Raw genomic sequence first — 19,307 nt, 5'->3', positions numbered from 1 at the left:
GTCCAATCAGAGTTTAGGTGAAGGAGTTATTCATTTTACAAATCAGGTGAACTCATGGCTACGCGACTTAGACCTACGAGAATTCAAAGGAGGATTCCGACCAAGCCAGAAGTACTCAAGCTATGAACAAAACTGTTCTGAAATCTTGATCCATCCTAGAACCACTGAGAATTGGAAGCACGTTAAAATCAGTTCATACTTGAAAGATATGGATATTTCAAGTCAGTGGATCTGTCCTAGTTCCATTTTCGCGTCTGAGCCAAAGATCGTGTTACACAGACCAACTCAGAATCAATTTGTACACGAAATCAACTGGATGATCTCAATGGATCTCTTATGTTTCCAACAAGCTCAAGAACACAAGATTTGGCCAACAAACCACATAGTTACGTCCCATTTGCCAAAGGAGGTGGATCTATTTCTTAACTTGATGAGTTTCAGGTCCAATTGGTTTAAGAGCTTCCAGAATTATGTTTGGCAACCAGGAGTTGTTTTCTACTAAGCCCAAGATGAAGAAATGATACAGCCCATGCTGTTTCTCATCAGAAAATTGGATCAAGGAGTCAAAGAGAGTTAAAAAGATCAAGGAGGTACTAAATGGACTAATACAAGAACTTATGGCAAAAGAGAGCATGGGAAATTATTTTGGGGATGATACCTATCAAGTCCAGCCCAGTTTGAGCCTAATTCAAGTCCAAGAAAGCCCAAAATAATCACTTTATTTTGTGGTCAAAGAGAAGTGACGAAAATTGGGTTCAACTCACCTTGGGAAGGAAACCTTGGGAAAACAAAATTCAAGAGTTGAATCTTCATTCAACTATCTATCTTTATTGTTTTTAGTTTCAAGAATAATACTTGGCTTTGTTACCAAGTTTTCTTATCTTATATAAACTCATGTAAGAGTAAAGAAATAATCAACAATCCAACTTTTTTATCAAAACCTTTTCTTTTTGAGAGTGATTTTCTTCTGTTCTTTGTGAACAAAACCGATTGCTTGGTGTGATTCCAACAATCAAAACCGACTACTTGGTGTGATTCCGATAGTCAAAACCCCGATCTCTTTGGTGCGAGAGATCCGATCTTTTTGGTGTGAGGGTGAAAGATCAAACCGGTATATCAAGAGTCTTTCCGCAACTCTTGTGCGACTATTCATTCCACCATCCTTATTCTTGAGGCTTCGTCGTCTTTAGAATCAAGGTGTCTCTATCAACCAACTCGAAGGTGCCGAATCCTTGGGAGGTCATATCAAGTGGTATCAGAGCACACCCTTGAGTTTGGTATTTGATGTTCATATATTTTACCTTGTTTTCCCTTAGTTTATTCACAACTTTTGCATTTTTTGCTATCCATTTAGGCCATTATTGTGTAGCTTTAGGACTAATCATGCATTAGAGTGTAGTTGCATTGCATTTGCATCTTTTCATGCATAAACAGGTGATTTTGGAGCTTAAGGAACATGGAAGCAATGCTGAGGAGAAGTGAAGCTGTCCTGAGGAGAAAACAAGAGAGTTAAGGCTGTAGAATCAAGGTCCGGAGTCCAACTCGACCGTACCACTCGACCGTGTGCTGAGGAGGACTCGACCGAGTGGAGAATGCACGAGAGAAGCCAGCTCGACAAGCCACTCGACCGAGCACTGGTCGAGTTGACCGAGCCGTTGACCACTTTGACTTTTTGTATTTTTAGGGCTTCCACCTCACCTCCTATATAAGGCCCTTGTACTTACAGCCACAAAAGAGTCCAGCTTTTTAGAGAGTCTAAAACCTAGTTTTTACCTTTTTTAGATATTATTCCTTTTGCACTTTTATTTTATTTTTAGATCTTGTACTTGTTTGAGAGAGAAAGACTAGATTCTTATATTTTGTTTGTTTCATAACTTTCAAAGTATTAAGATTTCGAGTTTTATTCCTTCATCGATATTGTAGATCTCTGTTTCATCTCTCTAATGATGAAGGTTTCATTATTTGCTGGGTTTTTGACATATTTCACCATGTGTTCTTGTGAGTAGTTTGCTTAGGACCTTGAGGATGGGTTAGGCTGGGTTGATCTTGTGGTTTGTTTGATTTGGTCAAGCTTGATTGTTGTAGATCTCTTCTAGGCTAGATGATCTTAATGCTGATCCTATATCTGAGAGGGTAGGGTTTGATTTCAAGCATCTTAGCATCACACCAATGTCTAAGGAGCATAGATAAGGCTAGATCTAGAGCTTACCATTAGGCTTGCTAAGAGATTAGGAGTCTTGTTTGGTTTGACATGTATTGCTTAATGCCTGCTTGTGTAGATTCTTTTCTTTGTGAGAACAAGTCTAGAATTGCATAGGTTTGATTGTTTCTTGCCATGAGAGTGGATTAAACATGTATTAGAATAGTATGTCTAGAGATCAACTCAATGTTTGCTTGAGATTTGTTGACCAAGTTAGATAACCACAATGATTAGCTCAGCCCATGAATCCCTCCTCAAGGCCTTCTTTGTTTATTGAAATCCTAGTCTAAATATCATTGCTTGTTTGTTGTTTGATTGGTTTTAGCTTTGCTCTGTTTTTCTTGTGTTGCTCTGTTTTCACGTTTAAGTCTAGCTCGACCACCCACTCGACCTACACTCGGTCGAGTGCTGCACGAGTTCATCCCCAGAACTTGTTTTTTTATTTTATTTGTGATTGTCTTGTTTTATTCCTGTTTCATTTCCATTGCATTCACGTAGTTTCCTGTTCATTACTTGTCTTGCATTAGTTCATTAGCATAGTTTCTATCTTTGTTCTAGTTTCATTATAGCTTCAAGTTGTTTGTTCTGTTTGCATTTAGTATCCTATTCTAGTTGTTTTTACTTTCTGCATTTCATATCTCATTTTAGGATTGTTAGTGACAAACAATCTTTACAATTGGCTTGACTTAGACTCATATGCACATCTTAATTGTTCACAATCACTCAGATAGGATTGACACCTCTTATACTGCAACTGCATAAGGGAAATTGAAACACCCTGACTTATATTCATTCCATACATCATCATTCCATACATCATTCATTCATACACCACAAAGAAAGTCAGTTTCAATTTGGCGTCGTTGCCCATTTGAGTGTGTTTTGTGACATTTAGGATCATTATTAGTCTAAGATTAAGTTTGTTTTAAACACTTGTGAAGTTACTGAACTCGGATCTTCCTTTGCTTGGCTGTTTTGTGTTTCAGGTACCCACTCGACCACCACTCGACCGAGCTGTGATCAAGCACTTGATCGAGCCAGAAGCCGGATCAAATTAGCCATTACTTCCCAGTCGACTCGACCACCCACTCGAGCCTGCGCTCGACCGTGTACCTGTTCGAGTCCGTAGTAGAGTTTGTTGATGCACACAAGGTCAAAAGGCAAAGATAGTCTTCAACAGCCTATTGACAACATCCATAGGCTACAAAAGGGTTTGAGACATAAGCAAGGAAGAGTAGTTCAACAACAACAAGGTCAAGACATCATGGAGCAACAAGCTATCCATGAGCAAAGACCAAGGCACATTGGTGCAGGAGATGCACCCAATACCCACAACCAAAGGGCTGGAATTGTGCCACCTTCAGTAGCCAACAATAACTTTGAGATCAAGAGTGGATTGATCTCAATGATACAAGGAAACAAGTTTCATGGGTTGCCAATGGAGGATCCACTAGATCACCTTGATGAGTTTGACAGAATATGTGGACTCACTAAGATCAATGGAGTGAGTGAAGATGGATTCAAATTAAGACTCTTCCCATTTTCTCTTGGAGACAAAGCTCACCTTTGGGAGAAGACTCTTCCTACTGGAGCTATCACCACATGGGATGCATGCAAGAAAGTTTTTTTGGCCAAGTTCTTCTCCAATGCCAGGACTGCTAGGCTGAGGAATGAGATTTCTGGGTTTGCTCAAAGGAATAATGAGAGCAACTCAAAATCAATTTGGACACGAAATCAACTGGATGATCTCAATGGATCTCTTATGTTTCCAACAAGCTCAAGAACACAAGATTTGGCCAACAAACCACAGAGTTACGTCCCATTTGCCAAAGGAGGTGGATCTATTTCTTAACTTGATGAGTTTCAGGTCCAGTTGGTTTAAGAGCTTCCAGAATTATGTTTGGCAACCAGGAGTTGTTTTCTACTAAGCCCAAGATGAAGAAATGATACAGCCCATGCTGTTTCTCATCAGAAAATTGGATCAAGGAGTCAAAGAGAGTTAAAAAGATCAAGGAGGTACTTAATGGGCTAATACAAGAACTTATGGCAAAAGAGAGCATGGGAAATTATTTTGGAGATGATACCTATCAAGTCCAGCCCAGTTTGAGCCTAATTCAAGTCCAAGAAAGCCCAAAATAATCACTTTATTTTGTGGTCAAAGAGAAGTGACGAAAATTGGGTTCAACTCACCTTGGGAAGGAAACCTTGGGAAGACAAAATTCAAGAGTTGAATCTTCATTCAACTATCTATCTTTATTGTTTTTAGTTTCAAGAATAATACTTGGCTTTGTTACCAAGTTTTCTTATCTTATATAAACTCATGTAAGAGTAAAGAAATAATCAACAATCCAACTTTTTTATCAAAACCTTTTCTTTTTGAGAGTGATTCTCTTCTGTTCTTTGTGAACAAAACCGATTGCTTGGTGTGATTCCAACAATCAAAACCGACTACTTGGTGTGATTCCGATAGTCAAAACCCCGATCTCCTTGGTGCGAGGCTGAGAGATCCGATCTTTTTGGTGTGAGGCTGAAAGATCAAACCGGTATATCAAGAGTCTTTCCGCAACTCTTGTGCGACCATTCATTCCACCATCCTTATTCTTGAGGATTCGTCGTCTTTAGAATCAAGGTGTCTCTATCAACCAACTCGAAGGTGCCGAATCCTTGGGAGGATCATATCAATTTGACTAATTGTAAGAGATCAGGATGAATTTGGAGTGTTTAGACAACACTTGAACCCGTTTTATCCAAAAACAAGCTTAAACATAGAAAAAAGGCTAAAACCGAGAGAAAACATTGATTCGAGGCAGTTAACAGCTTTGTTACTGTTTCTAGGGTCAGAATGTGTGACAATCCAATGCATTTGACTAACTGTAAGAGTTCGGGACGAATTTGGAGTGTTTAGACAACATTTAAACCCGTTTTATCCCAAAACACGCTTAAACCAATAAAACAAGCTAAAACCGAGAGAAAACATTGATTTGAAGCAGTAAACAGCTGTGCTAATATTTCTTGGGTCAAAAAATGTAACAATCCAATGCATTTGACTAATTTTAAGAGTTCGGGTTGAATTTGGAGTGTTTAGATACCACTTTTACCCATTTTGTCCCGAAACAGGCTAAAACCGAGAAAACAATGATGCGAAGCAGTACACAACTTTGTTACCATTTCTAGAGTTATAATGTGTGACAATCCAATGCATTTGACTAACTGTAAGAGTTCGGGATAATTTTGGAGTGTTTAGACAACACTTAAACCCGTTTTATCCCAAAACATGCTTAAACAGAGAAAACAGGCTAAAACAGCGAGAAAACATTGATTCGAGGCAGTTAACAGCTTTGTTACTGTTTCTAGGATCAGAATGTGTGACAATCCAATGTATTTGACTAACTGTAAGAGTTCGGGATGAATTTGGAGTGTTTAGACAACACTTAAACCCGTTTTATCTCAAAACAGGCTTAAACCAAGAAAACATTGATTTGAGGCAGTTAACAGCTTTGTTACTGTTTCTAGGGTCAGAATGTGTGACAATCCAATGCATTTGACTAACTGTAAGAGTTCGGGATGAATTTGGAGTGTTTAGACAACATTTAAACCCGTTTTATCCCAAAACAGGCTTAAACCAATAAAACAAGCTAAAACCGAGAGAAAACATTGATTTGAAGCAGTAAACAGCTATGCTACTCTTTCTTGGGTCAAAAAATGTAACAATCCAATGCATTTGACTAATTATAAGAGTTCGGGTTGAATTTGGAGTGCTTAGATACCACTTTTACCCATTTTGTCCCGAAACAAGCTAAAACCAAGAAAACAATGATGCGAAGCAGTAAACAACTTTGTTACTATTTCTAGAGTTACAATGTGTGACAATCCAATGCATTTGACTAACTGTAAGAGTTTGGGATAAATTTGGAGTGTTTAGACAACACTTAAACCCGTTTTATCCCAAAACATGCTTAAACAGAGAAAACAGGCTAAAACAGCGAGAAAACATTGATTCGAGGCAGTTAACAGCTTTGTTACTGTTTCTAGGGTCAAAATGTGTGACAATCCAATGTATTTGACTAACTGTAAGAGTTCGGGATGGATTTGGAGTGTCTAGACAACACTTAAACCCGTTTTATCTCAAGACAGGCTTAAACCAAAAAAAACATTGATTTGAGGCAGTTAACAGGTTTGTTACTGTTTCTAGGGTCAGAATGTGTGACAATCGAATGCATTTGACTAATTTTAAGATTTGGGATGAATTTGGAGTGTTTAGACAACACTTAAACCCGTTTTATCCCAAAACATGCTTAAACCAAGAAAGCAGGCTTAAACCGAGAGAAAACACTGATTCGAAGCAGTAAACAACTATGTTACTCTTTCTTGGGTCAAAAAATGTAACAATCCAAATGCATTTGACTAATTGTAAGAGATCGGGATGAATTTGGAGTGTTTAGACAACACTTAAACCCGTTTTATCCCAAAACAAGCTAAAACCAATAAAACAAGCTAAAACCGAGAGAAAACATTGATTTGAAGCACTAAACAGCTATGCTACTCTTTCTTGGGTCAAAATATGTAACAATCCAATGCATTTGACTAATTATAAGAGTTCGGGTTGAATTTGGAGTGTTTAGACACCACTTTTACCCATTTTGTCCCGAAATAGGCTAAAACCGAGAAAACAATGATGCGAAGCAGTAAACAACTTTGTTACTGTTTCTAGGGTCACAATGTGTGACAATCCAATGCATTTGACTAACTGTAAGAGTTCGAGATTAATTTGGAGTGTTTAGACAACACTTAAACCTGTTTTATCCTAAAACAGGCTTAAACAGAGAAAACAGGCTAAAACCGAGAGAAAACATTGATTTGAGGCAGTTAACAGCTTTGTTATGTGTTTCTATGGTCAGAATGTGTGACAATCCAATGCATTTGACTCACTATAAGAGTTCGGGATGATTTTGGAGTGTTTAGACAACACTTAAACCTGTTTTATCTCAAAAACAGGCTTCAACCAAAAAAACAAGCTAAAACCGAGAGAAAACATTGATTTGAAGCAGTAAACAGCTATGCTACTCTTTCTTGGGTCAAAATATGAAACAATCCAATGCATTTGACTAATTATAAGAGTTCGGGTTGAATTTGGAGTGTTTAGACACCGCTTTTACCCATTTTGTCCCGAAACAGGCTAAAACCGAGAAAACAATGATGCAAAGCAGTAAACAACTTTGTTACTATTTCTAGAGTTATAATGTGTGACAATCCAATGCATTTGACTAACTGTAAGAGTTCGGGATCAATTTGGAGTGTTTTGACAACACTTAAACCCGTTTTATCCCAAAACATGCTTAAACAGAGAAAACAGGCTAAAACAGCGAGAAAACATTGATTCGAGGAAGTTAACAGCTTTGTTACTGTTTCTAGGGTCAGAATGTGTGACAATCCAATGTATTTGACTAACTGTAAGAGTTCGGGATGAATTTAGAGTGTTTAGATAACACTTAAACCCGTTTTATCTCAAAACAGGCTGAAACGAAGAAAACATTGATTCGAGGCAGTTAACAGATTTGTAACTGGTTCTAGGGTCAGAATGTGTGACAATCGTATGCATTTGACTAATTGTAAGATTTGGGATGAATTTGGAGTGTTTAAACAACACTTAAAACCGTTTTATCCCAAAACAGGCTTAAACCAACAAAACAGGCTTAAACCGAGAGAAAACATTGATTCAAAGCAGTAAACAACTATGTTACTCTTTCTTGGGTAAAAAAATGTAACAATCCAATGCATTTGACTAATTGTAAGAGATCGGGATGAATTTGGAGTGTTTAGCCAACACTTAAACCCGTTTTAACCCAAAACAAGCTAAAACCGAGAGAAAACATTGATTTGAAGCAGTAAACAGCTATGCTACTCTTTCTTGGGTCAAAATATGTAACAATCCAATTCATTTGACTAATTATAAGAGTTCGGTTGAATTTGGAGTGTTTAGACACCACTTTTATCCATTTTGTCCCGAAACAGGCTAAAACAGCGAGAAAACATTGATTCGAGGCAGTTAACAGCTTTGTTACTGTTTCTAGGGTCAGAATGTGTGACAATCCAATGCATTTGACTAACTGTAAGAGTTCGGGATGAATTTGGAGTGTTTAGACAACACGTAAACCCGTTTTATCTCAAAACAAGCTTAAACCAAGAAAACATTGATTTGTGGCAGTTAACAGCTTTGTTACTGTTTCTAAGGTCAGAATGTATGACAATCGAATGCATTTGACTAATTGTAAGATTTGGGATGAATGTGGAGTGTTTAGACAACACTTAAACCCGTTTTATCCCAAAACAGACTTAAACCAAGAAAACAGGCTTAAACCGAGAGAAAACATTGATTCGAAGCAGTAAACAACTATGTTACTTTTTCTTGGGTCAAAAAATGTAACAATCCAATGCATTTGACTAATTGAAAGAGATCGACATGAATTTGGAGTGTTTAGACAATACTTAAACCCGTTTTAACCCAAAACAAGCTAAAACCGAGAGAAAACATTGATTCGAAGCAGTAAACAGCTATGCTACTCTTTCTTGGGTCAAAATATGTAAGAATCCAATGCATTTGACTAATTATAAGAGTTCGGGTTGAATTTGGATTGTTTAGACAACACTTAAACCCATTGATTTGAAGTAGTAAACAGCTATAATGCTCTTTATAGGGTCAAAATATGTAACATTCCAATGCATTTGATTAATTATAAGGGTTTGAAACTGACTTTCTTTGTGCTGTATGAATGAATGATGTATGGAATGATGATGTATGGAATGAATAAAAGTCAGGGTGTTTCAATTCCCCTTATGCAGTTGCAGTATAAGAGGTGTCAATCCTATCTGAGTGATTGTGAACAATTAAGATGTGCATATGAGTCTAAGTCAAGCCAATTGTAAAGATTGTTTGTCACTAACAATCCTAAAATGAGATAAGAAATGCAGAAAGTAAAAACAACTAGAACAAGATACTAAATGCAAACAGAACAGACAAATTAAAGCTATAATGAAACTAGAACAGAGATAGACACTATGCTAATGAACTAATGCAAGACAAGTAATGAATAGGAAACTACGTGAATGCAATGGAAATGAAACAGGAATGAAACAAGACAATCACAAATCAAAAACACAAGTTTTGGGGATGAACTCGAGCAGCACTCGACCGAGTGTAGGTCGAGTACGTGGTCGAGCTAGACTTAAACGTGAAAACAGAGCAACACAAGAAAAACAGAGCAATGCTAAAACTATCAAACAACAAGCAAGCAATGATATTTAGACTAAGATTTCAGTAAACAAAGAAGGCCTTGAGGAGGGATTCATGGGCTGAGCTAATCATTGTGGTTATCTAACTTGGTCAACAAATCTCAAGCAAACATTGAGCTGATCTCTAAACATACTATTCTAAGACATGTTTAATCCACTCTCATGGCAAGAAACAATCAAACCTATGCATTTCTAGACTTGTTCTCACAAAGAAAAGAATCTACACAAGTAGACATTAAGCAATACATCTCAAACCAAAAAAGACTTCTAATCTCTTAGCAAGCCTAATGGTAAGGTCTAGATCTAGCCTTATCTATGCTCCTTAGACATTGGTGTGATGCTAAGATGCTTGAAATCAAACCCTACCTTCTCAGATATAGGATCAGCATTAAGATCATCTAGCCTAGAAGAGATCTACAACAATCAAGCTTGACCAAATCAAACAAACCACAAGATCAACCCAGCCTAACCCATCCTCAAGGTCCTAAACAAACTACTCACAAGAACACATGGTGAAATATGTCAAAAACCCAGAAAATAATGAAACTTGCATCATTGGAAAGATGAAACAGAGATCTACAATATTGATGAAGGAATAAAACTCGAAATCTTAATACTTTGAAAGTTATGAAACAAACAAAATATAAGAATCTAGTCTTTCTCTCTCAAACAAGTACAAAATCTAAAATAAAAGAAAAGTGCAAAAGGAATAATATCTAAAAAAAAGGTAAAAACTAGGTTTTAGACTCTCTAAAAAGCTGGACTCCTTGGTGGCTGCAGGTACAAGGGCTTTTTATAGGAGATGAGGTGGAAGCCCTAAAAATACAAAAAGTCAAAGCAGTCAACGGCTTGGTCAACTGGACCAGTGCTCGGTCGAGTGGCTGGTCGAGCTGGCTTGTCTCGTGCATTCTCCACTCGGTCGAGTCCTTCTCAGCACACGGTCGAGTGGTGGTTGAGTGGTGCGGTCGAGTTGGACTCCGGACCTTGATTCTACAGCCTTAACTCTCTTGTTTTCTCCTCAGGATTGCTTCCATGCTCCTTAAGCTCCAAAATCACCTATTTATGCATGAAAAGATGCAAATGCAATGCAACTATACTCTAATGCATGATTAGTCCAAAAGCTACACAATAATGGCCTAAATGGATAGCAAAAGATGCAAAAGTTGTGAATAAACTAAGGGAAAACAAGGTAAAATATATGAACATCAGAGTTCGGGTTGAATTTGGAGTGTTTAGACACCACTTTTACCCATTTTGTCCCGAAACAGGCTAAAACCGAGAAAACATTGATGGGAAGCAGTAAACAGCTTTGTTACTGTTTCTAGGGTCAGAATGTGTGACAATCCAATGCATTTTACTAACTGTAAGAGTTCGGGATGAATTTGGAGTGTTTAGACAACACTTAAACCCGTTTTATCCCAAAACAGGCTTAAACAGAGAAAACAGGCTAAAACCGAGGGAAAACATTGATTCGAGACAGTTAACAGCTTTCTTACTGTTTCTAGGGTCAGAATGTGTGACAATCCAATGCATTTGACTAACTGTAAGAGTTCGGGACGAATTTGGAGTGTTTAGACAACATTTAAACCCGTTTTATCCCAAAACAGGCTTAAACCAATAAAACAAGCTAAAACCGAGAGAAAACGTTGATTTGAAGCAGTAAACAGCTATGCTACTCTTTCTTGGGTCAAAATATGTAACAATCTAATGCATTTGACTAATTATAAGAGTTCGGGTTGAATTTGGAGTGTTTAGACACCACTTTTACCCATTTTGTCCCGAAACAGGCTAAAACCGAGAAAACAATGATGTGAAGCAGTAAACAACTTTGTTACTATTTCTAGAGTTATAATGTGTGACAATCCAATGCATTTGACTAACTGTAAGAGTTCAGGATTAGTTTGGAGTGTTTTGACAACACTTAAACCGTTTTATCCCAAAACATGCTTAAACAGAGAAAACAGGCTAAAACAGCGAGAAAACATTGATTCGAGGCAGTTAACACCTTTGATACTGTTTCTAGGGTCAGAATGTGTGACAATCCAATGTATTTGACTAACTGTAAGAGTTCAGGATGAATTTGGAGTGTTTAGATAACAATTAAACCCGTTTTATCTCAAAACAGGCTTAAACCAAGAAAACATTGATTCGAGGCAGTTAACAGGTTTGTTACTGTTTCTAGGGTCAGAATGTGTGAAAATCGAATGCATTTGACTAATTGTAAAATTTGGGATGAATGTTGAGTGTTTAGACAACACTTAAACCCGTTTTATCCCAAAACAGGCTTAAACCAAGAAAACAGGCTAAAACCGAGAGAAAACAATGATGCGAAGCAGTAAACAACTTTGTTACTGTTTCTAGGGTCATAATGTGTGGCAATCCAATGCATTTGACTAATTGAAAGATATCGGGATAAATTTGGAGTGTTTAGACAACACTTAAACCCGTTTTAACCCAAAACAAGCTAAAACCGAGAGAAAACATTGATTTGAAGCGGTAAACAGCTATGCTACTCTTTCTTGGGTCAAAATATGTAATAATCCAATGCATTTGACTAATTATAAGAGTTCTGGTTGAATTTGGATTGTTTAGACAACACTTGAACCCATTTTATCCCAAAACAGGCTTAAACCGAGAAAACAGGCTAAAACCGAGAGGAAACATTGATTTGAAGCAGTAAACAGCTATAATGCTCTTTATAGGGTCAAAATATGTAACAATCCAATGCATTTGACTAATTATAAGAGTTCGGGTTGAATTTGGAATGTTTAGACGCCACTTTTACCCATTTTGTCCCGAAACAGACTAAAACCGAGAAAACATTGATGGATTTGTTACTGTTTCTAGGGTCAGAATGTGTGAAAATCCAATGCATTTGACTAACTGTAAGAGTTCGAGATGAATTTGGAGTGTTTAGACAACACTTAAACCCGTTTTATCCCAAAACAGGCTTAAACAGAGAAAACAGGCTAAAACCGAGGGAAAACATTGATTCGAGACAGTTAACAGCTTTGTTACTGTTTCTAGGGTCAGAATGTGTGACAATCCAATGCATTTGACTAACTGTAAGAGTTCGGGACGAATTTGGAGTGTTTAGACAACATTTAAACCCGTTTTATCCCAAAACAGGCTTAAACCAATAAAACAAGCTAAAGCCGAGAGAAAACATTGATTTGAAGCAGTAAACAGCTATGCTACTCTTTATTGGGTCAAAATATGTAACAATCTAATGCATTTGACTAATTATATGAGTTCGGGTTGAATTTGGAGTGTTTAGACACCACTTTTACCCATTTTGTCCCGAAACAGGCTAAAACCAAGAAAACAATGATGCGAAGCAGTAAACAACTTTGTTACTATTTCTAGAGTTATAATATGTGACAATCCAATGCATTTGACTAACTGTAAGAGTTCGGGATTAATTTGGAGTGTTTTGACAACACTTAAACCGTTTTATCCCAAAACATGCTTAGACAGAGAAAACAGGCTAAAACAGCGAGAAAACATTGATTCGAGGCAGTTAACAGCTTTGATACTGTTTCTAGGGTCAGAATGTGTGACAATCCAATGTATTTGACTAACTGTAAGAGTTCAGGATGAATTTGGAGTGTTTAGATAACAATTAAACCCGTTTTATCTCAAAACAGGCTTAAACCAAGAAAACATTGATTCGAGGCAGTTAACAGGTTTGTTACTGTTTCTAGGGTCAGAATGTGTGAAAATCGAATGCATTTGACTAATTGTAAGATTTGGGATGAATTTGGAGTGTTTAGACAACACTTAAACCCGTTTTATCCCAAAACAGGCTTAAACCAAGAAAGCAGGCTTAAACCGAGAGAAAACATTGATTTGAAGCAGTAAACAACTATGTTACTCTTTCTTGGGTCAAAAAATGTAACAATCCAATGCATTTGACTAACTGTAAGAGTTCGGGATGAATTTGGAGTGCTTAGACAACACTTAAACCCGTTTTATCTCAAAACAAGCTTAAACCAAGAAAACATTGATTCGTGGCAGTTAACAGCTTTGTTACTGTTTCTAAGGTCAGAATGTATGACAATCGAATGCATTTGACTAATTGTAAGATTTGGGATGAATGTGGAGTGTTTAGACAACACTTAAACCCGTTTTATCCCAAAACAGGCTTAAACCAAGAAAACAGGCTTAAACCGAGAGAAAACATTGATTCGAAGCAGTAAACAACTATGTTACTTTTTCTTGGGTCAAAATATGTAACAATCCAATGCATTTGACTAATTGAAAGAGATCGACATGAATTTGGAGTGTTTAGACAATACTTAAACCCGTTTTAACCCAAAACAAGCTAAAACCGAGAGAAAACATTGATTTGAAGCAGTAAACAGCTATGCTACTCTTTATTGGGTCAAAATATGTAAGAATCCAATGCATTTGACTAATTATAAGAGTTCGGGTTGAATTTGGATTGTTTAGACAATACTTAAACCCATTTTATCCCAAAACAGGCTTAAACCGAGAAAACAGGCTAAAACCGAGAGGAAACATTGATTTGAAGTAGTAAACAGCTATAATGCTCTTTATAGGGTCAAAATATGTAACAATCCAATGCATTTGACTAATTATAAGAGTTTGTAACTGACTTTCTTTGTGGTGTATGAATGAATGATGTATGGAATGATGATGTATGGAATGAATAGAAGTCAAGGTGTTTCAATTCCCCTTATGCAGTTGCAGTATAAGAGGTGTCAATCCTATCTGAGTGATTGTGAACAATTAAGATGTGCATATGAGTCTAAGTCAAGCCAATTGTAAAGATTGTTTGTCACTAACAATCCTAAAATGAGATAAGAAATGCAGAAAGTAAAAACAACTAGAACAAGATACTAAATGCAAACAGAACAGACAAATTAAAGTTATAATGAAACTAGAACAGAGATAGACACTATGCTAATGAACTAATGCAAGACAAGTAATGAATAGGAAACTACGTGAATGCAATGGAAATGAAACAGGAATGAAACAAGACAATCACAAATCAAAACACAAGTTCTGGGGATGAACTCGAGCAACACTCGACCGAGTGTAGGTCGAGTACGTGGTCGAGCTAGACTTAAACGTGAAAACAGAGCAACACAAGAAAAACAGAGCAATGCTAAAACTATCAAACAACAAGCAAGCAATGATATTTAGACTAAGATTTCAATAAACAAAGAAGACCTTGAGGAGGGATTCATGGGCTGAGCTAATCATTGTGGTTATCTAACTTGGTCAACAAATCTCAAGCAAACATTGAGCTGATCTCTAAACATACTATTCTAAGACATGTTTAATCCACTCTCATGGCAAGAAACAATCAAACCTATGCATTTCTAGACTTGTTCTCACAAAGAAAAGAATCTACACAAGCAGGCATTAAGCAATACATCTCAAACCAAACAAGACTTCTAATCTCTTAGCAAGCCTAATGGTAAGCTCTAGATCTAGCCTTATCTATGCTCCTTAGACATTGGTGTGATGCTAAGATGCTTGAAATCAAACCCTACCTTCTCAGATATAGGATCAGCATTAAGATCATCTAGCCTAGAAGAGATCTACAACAATCAAGCTTGACCAAATCAAACAAACCACAAGATCAACCCAGCCTAACCCATCCTCAAGGTCCTAAACAAATTACTCACAAGAACACATGGTGAAATATGTCAAAAACCCAGAAAATAATGAAACTTGCATCATTGGAAAGATGAAACAGAGATCTACAATATTGATGAAGAAATAAAACTCGAAATCTTAATACTTTGAAAGTTATGAAACAAACAAAATATAAGAATCTAGTCTTTCTCTCTCAAACAAGTACAAAATCTAAAATAAAAGAAAAGTGCAAAAGGAATAATATCTAAAAAAAAGGTAAAAACTAGGTTTTAGACTCTCTTAAAAGCTGGACTCCTTGGTGGCTGCAGGTACAAGGGCTTTTTATAGGAGATGAGGTGGAAGCCCTAAAAATACAAAAAGTCAAAGCAGTCAACGGCTCGGTCGAGTGGCTGGTCGAGCTGGCTTCTCTCGTGCATTCTCCACTCGGTCGAGTCCTTCTCAGCACACGGTCGAGTGGTGGTCGAGTGGTGCGGTCGAGTTGGACTCCGGACCTTGATTCTACAGCCTTAACTCTCTTTTTTTCTCCTCAGGATTCCTTCCATGCTCCTTAAGCTCCAAAATCACCTGTTTATGCATGAAAAGATGCAAATGCAATGCAACTATACTCTAATGCATGATTAGTCCAAAAGCTACACAATAATGGCCTAAATGGATAGCAAAAGATGCAAAAGTTGTGAATAAACTAAGGGAAAACAAGGTAAAATATATGAACATCAGAGTTCGGGTTCAATTTGGAGTGTTTAGACGCCACTTTTACCCATTTTGTCCCGAAACAGGCTAAAACCGAGAAAACATTGATGGGAAGCAGTAAACAGCTTTGTTAATGTTTCTAGGGTCAGAATGTGTGACAATCCAATGCATTTTACTAACTGTAAGAGTTCGGGATGAATTTGGAGTGTTTAGACAACACTTAAACCCGTTTTATCCCAAAACAGGCTTAAACAGAGAAAACAGGCTAAAACCGAGGGAAAACATTGATTCGAGACAGTTAACAGCTTTCTTACTGTTTCTAGGGTCAGAATGTGTGACAATCCAATGCATTTGACTAACTGTAAGAGTTCGGGATGAATTTGGAGTGTTTAGACAACACTTAAACCTGTTTTATCCCAAAACATGCTTAAACAGAGAAAACAGGCTAAAACAGAGGGAAAACATTGATTCGAGACAGTTAACAGCTTTGTTACTGTTTCTAGGGTCAGAATGTGTGACAATCCAATGCATTTGACTAACTGTAAGAGTTCGGGACGAATTTGGAGTGTTTAGACAACATTTAAACCCGTTTTATCCCAAAAGAGGCTTAAACCAATAAAACAAGCTAAAACCGAGAGAAAACATTGATTTGAGGCAGTAAACAGCTATGCTACTCATTCTTGGGTCAAAATATGTAACAATCTAATGGATTTGACTAATTATAAGAGTTCGGGTTGAATTTGGAGTGTTTAGACACCACTTTTACCCATTTTGTTCCGAAACAGGCTAAAACCGAGAAAAAAATGATGCGAAGCAGTAAACAACTTTGTTACTATTTCTAGAGTTATAATGTGTGACAATCCAATGCATTTGACTAACTGTAAGAGTTCGGGATTAATTTGGAGTGTTTTGACAACACTTAAACCGTTTTATCCCAAAACATGCTTAAACAGAGAAAACAGGCTAAAACAGCGAGAAGACATTGATTCGAGGCAGTTAACAGCTTTGATACTGTTTCTAGGGTCAGAATGTGTGACAATCCAATGTATTTGACTAACTGTAAGAGTTCAGGATGAATTTGGAGTGTTTAGATAACAATTAAACCCGTTTTATCTCAAAACAGGCTTAAACCAAGAATACATTGATTCGAGGCAGTTAACAGGTTTGTTACTGTTTCTAGGTTCAGAATGTGTGAAAATCGAATGCATTTGACTAATTGTAAGATTTGGGATGAATTTGGAGTGTTTAGACAACACTTAAACCGGTTTTATCCCAAAACAGGCTTAAACCAAGAAAGCAGGCTTAAACCGAGAGAAAACATTGATTCGAAGCAGTAAACAACTATGTTACTCTTTCTTGGGTCAAAAAATGTAACAATCCAATGCATTTGACTAATTGTAAGAGATCGGGATGAATTTGGAGTGTTTAGACAACACTTAAACCCGTTTTATCCAAAAACAGGCTTAAACATAGAAAACAGGCTAAAACCGAGAGAAAACATTGATTTGAGGCAGCTAACAGCTTTGTTACTGTTTCTAGGGTCAGAATGTGTGACAATCCAATTCATTTGACTAACTGTAAGAGTTCGGGATGAATTTGGAGTGTTTAGACAACATTTAAACCCGTTTAATCCCAAAAGAGGCTTAAACCAATAAAACAAGCTAAAACCGAGAGAAAACATTGATTTGAAGCAGTAAACAGCTGTGCTAATATTTCTTGGGTCAAAATATGTAACAATCCAATGCATTTGACTAATTATTGTAAGAATTAGAAGGATTGATTAAGTGTTTGGTGAAGAGAATCGATAAACAAAGAGAATGTAGGTAGTATAGCGATTAGAGTATGTAAGAGAGTATTGTTGGGAAAGAGATATTATCTCTTCTTACCTCATTTAGAACATAGTTACAACCTAATTATAGCCATATACAAAGGGAATATACTCCTAAGATTCTATGCACAATTACAAATATTGATAGTGACATAACCTTAATAAGACATGTGACTCTTCCTAAGACAACCCACTTGCACACTCTCGTCAACGACTAGGAGGGGGACGATTCTAGAAGCTTTGTGACCGTTGGAGGCTTGTCTACATGGGCTGGACTCGTTAGGCCTTTGGATGGTACGGACGGCCCAAGTGTGATGGTTGTACGGACGTACGATCGTACGGACGTGGTGTGTGAGATTTCATACTCCCCCTCAAGCTTGATCATGAGGATTGATCAAGCTTGAACTCATGCACACCCACCTCATTAAAAACCTTAGTATAGAAAACCATTTGGGAAAAAGCTATACTTAAGGGAAAAAGAGTGTAGGTGCCATGTGAAGACAATTATGGCCGAGTAAGGTCTTTGAGGCCAAGTTTGGAATGAATGTACTCACACACTTGTGGACTGGCTGCCTTGGTAAACACATCGGCCAACTGCTCGGAGCTTTCAGTGTAACACGGTAGAACAACTCCAAGTGTGATTTGTTTTTGGACTTTGTGGCAATCGACTTTAATGTGTTTGGTTCTCTCATGGAATACTGAGTTCGTTGCAATGTGAATGGCGGTTCATTGTCGCAGTGCATGGTAATATGTTTAGGTGACTCGATTCCAAGATCCTTAATGAGTGCCTTGAGCCACATCAACTCGGTTGTGAGCTTCCTCATGGCTCTATATTCCGATTATGCACTTGATAGTGATACCACCTTTTGTTTCTTGCTCTTCCATGTGATCAGGTTGCCTCCTAGGAATGTACAGTAGCCTGTGGTAGAGCGACGGTCTCCACGATCTCCAGCGTAATCCGCATCGCAATACCCTACTAGTTCAGTGCTTTCATTGCGACCCATCCATATGCCTTGCCCTGGCGAGGCCTTGAGGTATTTGAGGATTCGGTTCACCATATTCCAATGATGAACGGTGGGGTTTTGCATGTGTTGGCTCACCTGATTGACAGCAAAACAAATGTCAGGCCTCGTGATAGTAAGGTATATGAGCTTACCTACTAGTCGCCGGTAGCGCTTGACATCTTGGAACGGAGCTGCATCGAGCTCCCCCTTTCCTCCTGCCTTATAGTTTTCTTCAAGGGGTGTTGATACAGCTTTTGAGCCTAGTTTGCCTGCTTCACTCAATAAATCAAGAGCATATTTCCTTTGTGATAGAAACAAACCTTCATCATACCTATATACCTCTATACCAAGGAAATACTTAAGTTCTCCTAGATCTTTTATATCAAAGACTGACTTTAGGTAAGTTTTAGTGTCTTGAATACCTACCTTGTCACTTCCAGTTATGATGATATCATCAACATAAACTAGAATGACTATAATACCTTTATCACTTGGTAGGGTGAATAGGGTGTGATCAGCCTCTGACTTGCGAAAGCCTTTCTCAAGTAGTGTGGAGCTTAGCTTATGATACCAAGCCCTAGGAGACTGCTTTAGACCATATATTGCTTTGTTCAGTCTCAACACCTTTCCTGGTCCAACGATGTTTTCTAAACTCGGTGGTGGCCTC

Source organism: Camelina sativa, chromosome 1 (genome assembly GCF_030686135.1).
Source record: "Camelina sativa cultivar CO46 ecotype springtype chromosome 1, ASM3068613v1".
Classification (NCBI taxonomy): Eukaryota; Viridiplantae; Streptophyta; class Magnoliopsida; order Brassicales; family Brassicaceae; genus Camelina; species Camelina sativa.
This window is presented reverse-complemented; position numbering follows the sequence as displayed.